The sequence below is a fragment of the Cryptomeria japonica genome, chromosome 10, assembly GCF_030272615.1.
Source record: "Cryptomeria japonica chromosome 10, Sugi_1.0, whole genome shotgun sequence".
In the NCBI taxonomy this organism is placed as follows: Eukaryota; Viridiplantae; Streptophyta; class Pinopsida; order Cupressales; family Cupressaceae; genus Cryptomeria; species Cryptomeria japonica.
In genome coordinates this window covers 762,491,973-762,506,386 of record NC_081414.1, presented here as the reverse complement: position 1 = coordinate 762,506,386, position 14,414 = coordinate 762,491,973, and the positions used below count along the sequence as shown (strand labels likewise).

Here is a 14,414-nt window from a genome sequence, read left to right as displayed (position 1 = left end):
TTCACTAGATGGCGACTCCTGGAGAGCTTCTAAGGTATTACAACTAGTCCATGTTGATATTTGTGGACCTATGGCTACTCCTATTGTTACTGGGTCCATGAATTTTTTGCTTTATGTTGATGATTTCAGTCGAAAAATGTGGGTGTATTTCCTTCATCAGAAATCAGAGGTGTTTGTTGTGTTTCAAAAGTTCAAAGCTTTAGTAGAAACAGAGTTTGGTCAACCTATTGTTACTCTTCGGTCTGATAATGGGGGAGAATTTTGTTCTTCTGCCTTCTCCCATCTCTGTGAACAACATGACATAAAGCATCAACTCACTACACCTTACACCCCTCAACAAAACGGTGTCGTTAAGCGGAGAAACTGTGCGATTACCAAAATGGGCCGGTCCATGCTTGAACACAAGAGTGTTCCGAAGAAGTTTTGGGCTGAAGCAATTAACATTGCAGTCTATCTTTTGAATTGATCTCCTACTGTAGCTATGAAGAAGAAGACTCTAGAAGAGGCTTGATCAGGCCGCAAGCCTAGAATCAATCATTTGAAAGTTTTTGGTTCCACTACTTTTGTTTGGATCCCTGATGCTAAACGCACCAAGTTGGATGCCAAGAGCCAAAAACTCGTGCTCACCGGCTATAGCGATACTCACAAAGCCTACCGATTGGTTGACATTGAGATAGATCGTCTCATCTTCAGCCGTGATGTGGTTTTTGATGAGTAACGAGGGCTATTTCAGCTCTCTCCTCCCGTTGTGGATTCAAAGGATCAGCCATTGAAGGCTTAAGACTTGGGTGTTCATCTTCCATTAGATCCACCTAATGGGAGGATTCTAGTTGTTCCAGTTCTTGCACCTACACCAGTTCCTTCTCCTGCAAGATCACCTAAACACGCAACTGCACCACCTAACTTTCCTCAAGATTCCTCCGATCTTCTATTTGATGAACCCGATCCTGTTGCACCTCCTACATCTGATGTTGGCACTTCTACTCTCTGGTCTAAGTGATGGGCTAAGAAAATTGTTGATCTTCATGATGATGAGCTCATCGAGGGTAGAACTGCTCAGAAGACGAGCAAACATCCTAATTATGTCAATTTTGCTCTCATGGCCAACATTCACAGTGTATGAACCTCAGACATACACAAAGACGAAAGGGATACTTGAGTGGGAACAAGCTATGGCAAATGAGCACCAAAGCTCGCTGAAAAATAACACTTGGGTTCTGTCAGATCTTCCTCCAGGGAAGAAACCCATTGGATGCAAATGGGTCTATAAGGTCAAATACAAGGTTGATGGTACTTTGGATAAGTACAAGGCTCGTCTAGTTGCCAAAGGCTTCTCCCAACGTGAAGGAATTGATTACGAGGAGACATTTGCTCCAACAGCAAAGATGAGAACCATCAAATTAGTCCTAGCCATAGCAGCTCAGTGTGGCTGGAAGGTCCATCAAATGGACGTCAAGAGTGCCTTCCTGAATGGAAGAGGTCTACATGATGCAACCTCCTTCATTCAAGGTTGCCAAAAAAGAACACCAAGTGCTCAAACTGGTGAAAGCACTCTATGGCCTGAAACATGCTCCTCAGGCATGGTACATGAAAATTGATAAGTACCTCACAAATCAAGGTTTCCAGAGGAGTTCTTTTGACTCAAATTTGTATGTCAAGACTACTGGCAATGATATCATCATTTTGGTTATTTATGTTGATGATCTGATCATCACTGGCAATTTGGCATCTTTGATTCAGGGAATCAAACAGAATTTATGCTAGTCTTTTGACATGACCGACCTTGGGCTTCTGCACTACTGCCTAGGTGTTGAAGTTTGGCAACAGTCTCATGGCATCTAAATCTCTCAATCCAAATATGCCCAGGCTTTGCTAAACAAATTCTAAAGTTTGGCAACAGTCTCATGGCATCGAAATCTCTCAATCCATCTAAACCTATGGAGAAAGGCTTGAAGTTGTTGGCCAAATCTGGTTCTCTAATTGAGAATGAATCCAATTTCAAGCAACTAGTAGGCAGTTTAATATATCTCACCTCCACTAGACCTGATCTGAGCTATGCAGTGAATTACATATCCCGCTTCATGGCAGCTCCTACATCAGATCATTAGGCTGCAGCGAATTGGATCCTGCACTATGTCAAGGGCACTTCAGACTTTGGTATCCTTTATGGACAAACCAAAGATCCCAGACTCATTGGTTTCACAGATTCCGATTGGGTAGGCTCTGTTGATGACGAAAAGTCCACATTCGAGTATGTCTTCAATTTGGGCACACGTGTTGTCACTTGGACCAGTAAGAAGCAGTAGACCATAGCTCTTTCTTCGATAGAAGCTAAATATTGAGGAGCAGTCAAAGCATCTTCTGAGGCAGTTTGGCTTCGAAGGATGCTTTCAGACATCCAGCTGTCTCAAGCAAGTCCTACACCCCTCTTTTGTGACAATCAAGGGGTGTTGAAACTCACCAAAAATCCAGTCTTCCATGAGCGATCCAAGCATGTTGAGCTTCAATGTCACTTTATCCGCAAGCTAGTTCCAGATGGATCCGTGGATTTGCAATATGTTCCTATTGAGGACCTATTGTGACATATTCACACATCGCCCCATTATAAATGGGGACCCCTACCTTTTTGCTTTCTACAGTTTGTTTCTAGGTCTTTTAGAGTTGTGTTTGTTAGCCTTTGAATGATGAGTGTTGTCAAGGGGATCGCTGGATAGCAAGCTCTGCTTGAGCTAGGATGAGTCAGTAGATGATCCAAGTTAGGGTTTCTTTCAAGGTCTTCCTTAGGCTCGGTTTTGTTGGTTGTGTCTTGTTTGAGTTCGAGGAAGTGAGTGAGTGGTTGAGAAAATTGGCGAAAGACATGGAAGGAAATCTGTCTAGGATCATGTCCAAGGCAAAGTCAAGTAAGTTTGAAGGAGAATCAAGCCTAGAACATGATTTTTGCTCCTGACCCTTCCAAAGGATCCAGAGCGAAATTCATGTAAAACCCTATTTTTCACCAAATTCTTGGGCTAGATGTCGACCTAAAGGGTAGATTTGCATGATCAAGATGGAAGGAAGCCTAGCAAAGTGTGTCCAAGGCATGAAAAGGAGGAAGCAAGTGAAAGATTAGCTCAAATTGACAATTTCGATCCTGACCCTTCCAAAGGGTCCAGAGCGAAATTCCTAAAATCCATCTTTTCCTCTTAATTTTGTGTCTAGCCAAGTGTAGATCGAGATCGAAGAAGTCCTTAGGCATGGCTCTGAGTTGCTTATGATCACCAAAAGTGAAGGAATTGAGCTAAAATTAGAATTTCGCTCTTGACCCTTCCAAAGGGTCTAGAGCGAAATTCTTAGAGGTCCCCCTTTTTCTTCCTTGTTTGCACTGAAAGTCTTGTTCTTTGGGCATGGTGGGGGTAGGTTGATATGTCCTTGCTTTAGGGAGTGATTGAAAGTGTTGTAAAGTGAGGATCTTGTCCAAAATTGTGAATTTCACTCCTGACCCTTCCAAAGGGTCCAGAGCGAAATTCTTCATAAGCCTCATTTGCTCCCTTGTTTTGACTACCAACCTTGTTCCTTGGGCGTATTTGGAAAGGAAATAACATGTCTTTACCTTTTGAGGTGATAGAATGCGAAAGAATGAAGGATTTATGACCAAAGTATGAATTTTGCTCCTAACCCTTCCAAAGGGTCCAGAGCGAAATTCACCTTTTCTTCTATTTTGCTCTGGCCAAGTTTTGGATTTTTGAGGTATAGTTGAGGAGGTTTGGATGCATGTTTGCCTTGGAGAGGAGGTTTAAGACTACAAAATGATGGAAATTAGCCTAAAGTAGGGATTTCGCTTCTGACCCTTCCAAAGGGTCCAGAGTGAAAACCCTCATAAACCTTATTTTCTCCCTTGTTTTGACCAACGTTCTAGTTTTGAGGTGATGGAATGTAAAAATGTGAAGGATTTTGGCCAAGATTAGGAATTTCGCTCCTGAGCCTTCCAAAGGGTCCAAAGCGAAAATCCTTATACATCTCAATTTATCACTTGTCAAGACCAAATTCCTAGTTTTTAAGGCAAGTATGGAAGTGTTTGACATATTCTAGCCTTAGGGAGTGACTTGAGGTGGAGGAGATGAAAGATTTTAGCCCAAATGAAGAATTTCGCTCCTGACCCTTCCAAAGGGTCCAGAGCGAAATCTTCCTTTTTTGCCTTCCTTTAGCCTTAAAACCTAGTTTGACCTTGCCTAGACCCAGTTGGATGTAGGTTTGTCTTGATTGCGATGAAAGGAAGTTGAACTGACCAAGTTTGTATGAGAATGAGTTGAAAGGAAGATGAAAATCAACCTGGGAAGTGATTTTCGCTCCTGACCCTTCCAAAGGGTCCAAAGCGAAAATCCTTGGAGACCTCAATTTCTTCCTTGTCTAAGCCAAGTTCTTAGTTTCTAAGGCATGTTTGGAGGTGTTTTGAATGTTCTATCCTTAGGGAGTGACTGGAGGTGAAAAAATGAAGGATTCTAGCCTAAAAGGTGAATTTCGCTCCTGACCCTTCCAAAGGGTCCAGAGCGAAATTCTTGAAAACACTCATTTCTCCCTTAGCCAAAGTTAGGATCTTGGTGGAGATGCAAGAGGAAGGATCTATGTTTGCCTCCCAAAGAGGATTGGAGTTGGAAAAGTCAAGAATCAAGCTCAAAACATGATTTTCGCTCCTGACCCTTCCAAAGGGTCCAGAGCGAAAATCCTTGTAGCTATTATTTTCTTCCCTGTTTTGGCTAGGCCTTGGCATGATGGAGGATGAATTGGTGTGTTCTTGCCTTGAGAGGGAGTTAGACGTTTTGAAAGATGAGGACTTTGCCCAAAGGGTGAGTTTCGCTCCTGACCCTTCCAAAGGGTCCAAAGCGAAATTCATTATAAACTTCATTTTCTCCCTTGTTTGGGTTTGAAACCTTGTTCCTTAGGTAGAGAATGATCTATGTTTGCTCCCAAAACAAGATTGAAGTTTGAAAAATGAACAATCAAGCCCAAATCATGATTTTCGCTCCTGACCCTTCCAAAGGGTCTAGAGCGAAAATCCACCTAGACCTCATTCCCTTCCTTGTTTGACCAAATTTTGATTTGCAAGGCATCTTGAAAGGAAGAATGGACATGTTTTGCCTTTGGAAATGTTTGAAAGCATTGAAAAGTGAAGGATTTTAGCCAAGAGGGTGAATTTCGCTCCTGACCCTTCCAAAGGGTCCAGAGCGAAATTCTTTACAAACCTATTTTTTGACCTTGCTTAGACCACAAACCTTGTCCCTTGGGTGAAGAATGATGTTTAGTTACCTTCTAGAGAGGATTGGAGTTGAAAAGATGAAGGATCAAGTCAAGAATGAGAAATTTGCTCCTGACCCTTCCAAAGGGTCCAGAGCGAATTTTCTCAAAACCACCTTTTTTCCCAATTTTATGCCAAGGCAATTGCAGACTAAAGTGAATTGAGATGGAAGAGATCCTTAGGAATGACTTCAAGTGCTAGGAAATCATTGAAATTGAAGAAATTGAGGCAAATAGTGAATTTTGCTCCTAACCCTTCCAAAGGGTCCAGAGCGAAAATTCTACAACCACCTATCTTCCTTGCAAATCATGTCAAGCTTTTGGTTTTTATGGGTTAGGGAAGAATGAAGCAAAGTTTCCTTGACCTTGGAGGTGAGTTGAAGTGAGAGGCATGGTAGAATTTGTCCTAAAAAGTGATTTTCGCTCCTAACCCTTCCAAAGGGTCCAGAGCGAAAATCCTAAAACCCATCCTATCCTCCAAAATTTGTGCCAAGCCATGCCTAGACCAAGGTGAGGGATGCCCTTGAGATTGCCCTTGAATAGATTGTTGTCTCCAAAAATGATGATTTTGGGCTAGAGGAAGAAATTCGCTCCTAACCCTTCCAAAGGGTCTAGGGCGAAATCCATTATAGGTCCTGTCCCTGGCCATGATTTCTAGCGAAATTCTCTTTTCTGGTCATTTTGAAGTCAAACAAGATGTTGCAAGCATGGGAGAGGGATCCAAGGATGAAAATCCAAGTATAGAAAGTGAAAACAGATAGACCTTGGCGAAGGAGAACAAGCAAAATCAAGAATTTCACTCCTGACCCTTCCAAAGGGTCCAGGGCGAAATCCTCAATTTCACATAATTTGCTCATGATGAAGGTCATGTTGTGGATTCCTAGGCTTTAAAAGAGAGAGGACTAGTATATGCTTGCCTTGGAGGTGAGTTGAAGTGAGAGGCATGATAGATTTTGTCCTAAAATGCAAATTTCGCTCCTGACCCTTCCATAGGGTCCAGGGCGAAATTCTTATAGGGCCTGTCCCTGGAAAGAATCTTGAGCAAACTTCATTTTGATGTCTTCTTGTTGATGATTTAAGGTAGAAAATGCTATGTTAAAATGAATTTATTATGTGTCCTTAATCATCTTTTGGTTTGTTTTGCAGATAGAAGAAGACAGACCAGGGCAAGGACGACGAATACCAGTCCATCATCGTCAAGGACATTCCACAAGCAAAAGGGAAGACTCAAGGTGTTAAAGGAATTGTCAGCTACCTTCAGAACCTTCACTTTGCCACACTAAGGGACCACAAGATGACAACGAAAGGCGTTGCCAGCATTTCAAGGAAAGGTACACCATCCATCCAGCACATCGAAGATAAATGAGGTCAAAGCAAGGGTTCGTTGAAGAAGCAGATAGTTTCAGAAGAGTTAATTGAAGTTAGCTTCTCAGCATCATCAAATTGAACAGCTACCAAGTTACAAGTGTCAGACAAGGTGGCATCCCAGTCATCACTCCTCCAGTCGGATTGGTCCACCTCAGCATGTCCAGATTCAATGTACTCGACTCATCAAATATGACACTAACTTCGATGTACCTACCCCGGTTATCCATTGGTCGAATATTCCAAAGAAGACATGTGTCCAAATAATGCAATTATTTCATTGGTCAGAATTGAGTTTGTTGTAACAAACCCAAATTAGGGTTTTCATTGTAAAATCTCAGCCATTGATCTCAAATTGATCGGAGCCATTGAATTGTATTGAGAGCATTATAAAAGGCTCAAGCTCTTCATTTTGTAAAGGTTAAGAGTTAGTTCATAGAGGTTAGAATAGCTAATGATCAATAGTGAATAGAATAGAAATTAGAGTAAAGTAGGAAGAGGAGGCAAGAAATCGTTGCCTTGATTGTAAATGAACCCCTTTTTCATTGAAGATATGGTGAAATGTGTCATTTCTTTACAATACGCATGGTCTCTTGTTCAACCTTCATTGTAGATGGTAAATGATTAGATTGAATGAAGAAAATTGTTGAATGCACCTGTGTGGAATTCGTCTAGTCCATACCACTAGCTTCTTACTGATTGTAAGTGCGCCCTGCATGGTCAACTGGCATAAAATGAGCTTAATCTTAAGTCGTTACACGTCTATTGTTCATGCATTATCTTGAATGGTGATCAGTGTCTGATGGTGTACGATTTGAACGTATTGGAAGCATCCCTTAGAAGATCGCACTGAGTTGGTGTCGGATTGTTCAAGCCTGATGGTGAGACCCAGCCCAGTAGGACTCCACCTAGTCATTCATCCATCTTCTCGTATTCTAGGCAGTAGAGTAGACTTCCTGAACCCTGCATCTTTTACCATTTGTTTGTCTTCCTCCAGCAAATCAGACGTTCAGGTCATCAAGTGTAAGTCCCCTTGTGATTCCAGCAAAATCACATCATACCACGAAGAGCTTATCCACGAGTAGAGATCCTACATAACAGAACCTTGAAGCTTCTCCGATTGATCCTTCTGCGATATCTTCAGCATTCGAGAGCTTTATTCAAGAGAGGATAAGGTACCTTTAGGTATTTTATTCTGTGTTTGGTCGTGTACAAAAGACACATCAACAGGACCAGACTGCAAATATCCTCACCAAGTCCCTACATCTGGATAAGTTTGTTAAGTTCAGGGGGCTACTTGGTGTAGTAGACAGATTGACCATTAAGGGAGGGTATTAGAATAATATCTTTATTCCGTTATTTAATGGTAAATATTGTATTATATTGTAAATATTAGTAGTTTCTAATTTTGTATTCGTTATCCTTTGTTTCTTATTAGAAACATCGATCTCTTTGTAATCTATAAATGATCGTTTGATCATTTGATTAATTCATTCAGTTTTTACCAATTACCTATGTAACAGTAGCCAGCCTCATAACTAGAATACTTGCACAAATGGGGTTATAAATCAGGCTTTAATGGTGCTAAATAGTCCAAATTTGCAACCAAGTATATCTCGTGAAGCACCTACATAGCTCATGGTCATTTGTGGATAGTTTGAGAAGTTATCTCTTTTAGAAGCTCACATGGTAGAACTTACTGTTTTGGGGCCAGCCTATGAAGGAGTGTACTTGGATGGGGGCATTGGTGATTCTTTGATGAAGTCTAAGACTACCATAACTCCAAGACTTGTGACACATTTCATGGAGATACTTGCTCTTGGTTGGTATGCACTTGGAGAAGTGGAGACACAGCTGGTCTATGAACCAAGTTATAGAGAAGTTGTCATGAAGATACTTGGTTTTGAGTTGCAAATGTTTGTGTTTCAGCTGGGTTATGATTTATGGTATAAACATGAGCATAAGGGCAGAAGTGTCCCAACCTTAATTCATGGGTTACTATTACATACATTATTGAGTGATGATTGTTCTCCATCGAACATGGATTTTCTTGGAAGCACTTTTAAGGGAGCAGCTGTTTGGGTGTTTTGGAGAAACATGGATCATCTCTTTATCATTGGAAGTTGGCATGACGATGAGACAATATCATCGTTGATCATTAGAAGCACTTCTTACACCATCATGAGTCTGATTTTCAGATTTATGGGTGCTGTTCAGGTTTGCATTAGCAGCCTGGGGTGGGCTGATATGTTTTTTGTGCACCTAGGATGGGTATTCTGCACATCAATTAAAGATCATGTGGAGTTGGAGAGTTATTTGTTGTTGATAGCTTCTTGAGGCACTTCTATCTCCTCATTTTGATGAATGGGACAGCGTGCTGATTTGGAATCCATTAATCAGCTTGATAGTGGGAAAGGTTCAGAATAACAGAGTTTCAGGGTTCAATACTGCGGGTTGCCTCAGAGTGGAGCAATGGAATGATACAGTGTTTTTCATATGGCTAGTTTGGGACCCTAGTAGTACAGTAGAGAATTGCTCAAGGACAAGCAATGTTTGGGCTGGGAGGACTGTAATGTCCCCAGTTTTTAAAGTGATGATTTATTAAATTAATTTTTATTAAGTTGTCAAAAATAAATAAAAAATTCAAATAATGACTAAATATTAATTAATTTAATAACAATAAAATAATAAATTATTATTATGACACTTTATTAATTATATTTCTCCAAGTCGGCCCATCTTCTAGATGCTTCCTAAAGACCTTTATAAGGGGTTCCTCATGATGAATTGCTTATTCTTTTGGATTTGATAAACGACATATGATTTCTGGAGACAAAAACCTTCAAGAGTTGGTAGAAGGGTTGGACAGAAATCAAACTCTTCAAGGGAGTGAATTCGCAACGGAGTTCACAGCTGGGCCAAATTTATGAAGTCTCTCCATTCGAGACAAATTTTTAAGGGTTTATTTCAGAAGCAGAAATATTTGCAAAATAAATTATATTCTGGGGGTGAAAATATCATTATTCAGAAAATAATAGTGCCGTAATTTTATGAGTACGAAATCTTTGTTGAGCACGACTTTAATATTGTAAGTCACAAAGGTTGTGGGTTTTTATTTAGCCATAGCTTTAAGAAGGAATCGATTAATTGATATGAAGGCTAATATTATATTCCTTGGTCATAACATTGGAATTAAAGGTTGATACAAATTTAAATTTTTGGAGTATCCAAGTTGATTGTGCCTCTCTTTCCAGCCACAAAACTTAGTATCGCTGGTAATGCTTTCATCGCCAATATTGAAGCCTATCATATGACTCCTACCACGTGTAGAGTTGAGGATTGGAATGCGAATCCTTTGGCACTCATTGAAGAACGATTAACTCTATAGCTTTGGTGGCAAGAACCAGTTTGGAACTGATTTCAGCATCCTCTATCTGCCATTGAAGCTTGCACAGGGGATTGAAGACTAACTGGTGTAATCCGATTCACACTTCCACAAGCATTCATTTTGGCACAGCATATGGAGGTTTACACTTTTCTGAGGCTTACTGTGATAGCGGGAGTCGTATCTCCTCAAGTGATGGTTCTGCCATGTGCTACTTAGTTGACAGAGTGATCAAGGAGGATTCAGTTCGGATCAGAGGACAGTTCTGGAGAGGTCGACTGAATGGAATGGAATAAATGCCTAGCACCTCTTTAACACAAGCATTTCTTCTTCATATATCGCTCTTCCTTTGCAGGGGTGTTGGACGGAGGCTCTTATGAGGTGCAATCTATTTCTGCAGTTTAGCAAATCAATGATTACATAGTGAACAGCCTTGTCTTTCCATAATGAACATTGCAGAATATGTAATTACTTCCTGAATATCTGTTGTCCCTCGTTTCTGTGTGTTGCTGTTGATGAATTGAGAAGAAAATTACATATTATTCTGAGAAAATCCAATCCTCCATGTATGAAATCTTTCTGATCAATCTATGCAATAAGTATTGTGATTGCAACTATAACTGAATGCATGATACAGGAAGTTCTGTAGCTTGAAACATAAGTAATAGTAGCACTGCAATTTCTGAGATTGATTGTGAGGAGTGTGGAATTGGAAGGAATTATGATTAGAAGATTTTATTTCTTTTGTACTCTTCCTAGTTGGGGATATTTCAGGACAGGTCTTTTAACTCAACAGATTTGCAAGGTATTTACAAAGAATTCATGATTTGATCAATTCAGCATTGTGCTATAATTTATTGATCTAATTATTATTGATCTTCGACAAAACAATCTGAAGGAGAACTATTGCACAAAATCAAGATAAGTTCTATCTTCTGAATTATTCATACTTCATAGAATCATAAGTTGAATATTATAATAAAATTTCTTCATTTTTTGATAAAATTATATTTATAAATATATTGCGATTTTCATCCTAAGTTGGAATTGCTGTTTTAGGGCAAAAATCAGGAATATCTCAAAAAGGGACATTACAAGAATCCAAACTAAAAACATCAAAATGATATCATGATAGAAATCAAAGACTTGAATAGAGTTTAACATATTAGGACAAGCAGCACATGTTGTTCTCTGGATTCTGAAAATTTCCTTTCACATTAGAAAGTTAGCTAACCCCAATTTGCTTAGAGCTATCATATTGACTACTGCTCGGAGAACGCATTATAATTCATTTGATTTTTAGAGCTGGCATCCCCCTCTTGGGAGTAGACCTCTATAAACTCCATAGACTTTTTGATTTTTCGTAGTACAACTCTCATTTCAGGGCTCAACTATGTGTAGTCCTTTACCTCACTTGCACATCTCTCATGAGCAGACAGCTCTTATATGACCCATCTCATGGAGTTCACAACACTCAATCACTCCCAATTTGATTCATATTGTATCTAGAATATTTGAAAACAATCTTAAGCACATCAAATATAGTCAAACTCTCCACCCTAAGGAAGAAGCTTTCCTTCAAAATTCATGCTGTAGGTCCTTAACATGCTACTACTTTTCACAAGCTTCCAACAACAACTTAGAACCTGATACCTAGAATAGTAAAATCACATCAAGGAACGTCAACCTCTCCACCCTAAGAAACTTTCCATCGAAATCAATCCTGTGGGTTTTTTAGATGCCAATGCATTTTCAAAATTTTGAAATCAGAATCTTGAGGCAGGTACTTAAATTTGAAATCAAATATCCATCCTGTGGGTTTTTGAGATGCCAATTCATTTTCAAAATTTTGAAATCAGAATCTCGAGGCAGGTACTTGAATTTGAAATTAAATTAAAATTTTGGGCAATTATTGGAGAATTCATTTTAAAACAGAAAACATACAGACCCAAAACAGTTCGCCGAAAGGAAGTTATATGCCATCCCATTATCACGATCAACACACCTAACTCTAATCTAAAATCCCTGATATTTGCACAGAACATGTTTTGGCAACCTGATGATTTATCCGAGATCTATCAAACTAAGAACCCAAAACAATTCAGCAAATTAATTAAGAATCCATTCCTCGCATCAAAACAAGTTAAATTTATTGAAATATCACAACAATCTAGCAAATAAATAAAGAACACATAGCCCAGATCAAAAGTCCATTAGATGTATATAAAAGATACGAGAGCAATTAGACAACTAAATACAGAACCCTCGAATCACATCAATAACCAAATTCGATCAAAACTCAACAAACCCCAAATAATCTAACAAAGAAAGGCAACGCCCTTTTCTTCGATCAAAGCTCAAAAGAATAAAAAATCAAGGGTTATTGAATTGCTCCAACCTTGTTCAGTTCTCTAATGAAAAATGTAGCAATAATTGAAAACAAAAAAATAACGAAACAGACCAAAAAAGCAGGCGTTTTCCCTGGTGTACTTACATTGTATACGAGAGAAGGAATGGACTGAAGAATACCTAGAATGTCTTCTCCTCCGCAAGGGCGACCCGGGTCCTTGACGTTTTCGGTAAGGGCATAGCTCGAAGAAGTGCATTCGAAGGATACGAGGATTAATTGCAATGTATAGATTGTCAAATCCGGCCGTCAGTGGAAATAGCCAGTGTATATCCAGCACACAGAATCTACCTGAGTAGACATTTTATGTCATTTATTAATTAAATTAAAAATTAAAAGAGAGTTGTATTGTGATTTTTATATTATTTTCTTTTTCATATTTGTTTTTATTGAGTATTATTATTTTATTTTTATTTTTTTTTTCCTGTATTTTTTTCTTTATCTATTTGATTTATTTTTTACTTTTTCTTATTTATTTTTTTAATATATATTTCACCTACTTTTTCTTTAATATATATTTCACCTACTTTTTCTTTATACATTTTATTTGTTTACATAATCTTTTGTTTATATTTTGTTTTTAATTTTGTAAGTTGTTATATTTGTTTTTGAACATTCTCTTTTAAAATTGATTTCAATTTTGATTCTTTTTATTCCAGTATTTTCCTTGCTATGAAAGTCTAGCTATACCTTGCTTTTGAAATCTTGTATATTCACATAAATTAATGAATTTCACTACTATAAAGTAGGATAACAAATACAATTAAATACCAAAAAATCATAATTTACAACAAAGTTGATTCAGTCTCCTTTCTGTATCATAACATAGAGTTGAGAAATGAACATGATGTTCATGGTTTAGGCTTGACAAATAACATTTAATGTTTTAAATAAGAAGTTGAATCATCAAATCAAAGCTATAACAGCTTTTTTTTCATGATCAAAATTACTAGCAACCTTTAAAGATATTATATTTAAAGCTATACTAGCAACCTTTAAAGATATTATATTTTCACTATTGTGGATTATGAAAAAATTTCTCTTTTTCTTTTTTAAAAATCTAAATTTATAATCTATCACAATATTCTCTCTTCTTCCTTGTGATGGATCATAGAGTGTGCTCCAAAATATAGATGCAAAAAGTCCTACATAGTTATAGCCAAAAGCACTCACTTGCACTATTATAGATTATGGAACTTTTTATTCTCTTTCTTCTTAAGAACACACATCTTTAATCAATCACAATATTCTCTCTTCTTACTATAAATATTTGTATACTCATTTACATTGCTCACAACATACTAATATTATTAAACAAAAAATAAAAATATTGATGATTGATGGTAACCCATTTCCACACTATTTTATTTCTCCGTTTTATTCATATACATTAATGTTATATATTAATTTTATTTCTATGAACAAAGTCAAATATTATGACACACATATATATACTCAAAGTCACTATCTACTAAGTCATATGGTTCCCTACTGTTCATGACTCTTTTTCTAAGTATCTTGGATTTCAATTTCTACCTTTCTTAGGATGTGTACTAATTCAAAAAAATTGCTCAATGACCTCATTAGCCCCACCATTCTTTTTTTATTAAATAGCAGCCTAAATAGGATAAAACGAAAGAAAATCAATAATCACCTTCCCTCCTTGTGTAGTGGTCAACCATTCTCAATAGAGCAATAAAGGGCCTCATATACCCCTTTGTTTTTAACTTGGTTTCCTAAAAGACTAGCCATAAACTTGAATAAAGCAAATTTAAAAACATCCCAATAATATAGAATAAATAAGCAAATAAAGAACATAAAAAATCTAACATCTTTAAAAGAAGTCAATATAATGACTGGGCATGTCATCCTTTATAGGATCCAACCTGCATAATTAAAAATTTGACAAATGTTCATTTAGATTTATTTGGAAGTTCATTTAATTATTTCATATATATGATCTATCATTTAAACAAATGTTATTCA

At 37.8% G+C, this 14,414-nt stretch overlaps 1 protein-coding gene across 2 annotated transcripts in view; it reads right to left on the bottom strand.

Moving 5' to 3' along the window:
• Positions 1-12,706, bottom strand: part of LOC131026994 (LIMR family protein At5g01460) — a 72,437-nt gene extending 59,731 nt beyond the window's left edge. The window contains exon 1 of one of the 2 annotated variants that reach the window (XM_057957001.2): positions 12,551-12,706. The gene's annotated coding sequence lies outside the window, so the exon portion shown is untranslated. Of the gene's footprint in view, positions 1-12,515 lie in introns of both variants that reach the window. The other variant, XM_057957002.2, reaches the window with a different exon arrangement.
• Positions 12,707-14,414: the final 1,708 nt, after the last annotated feature.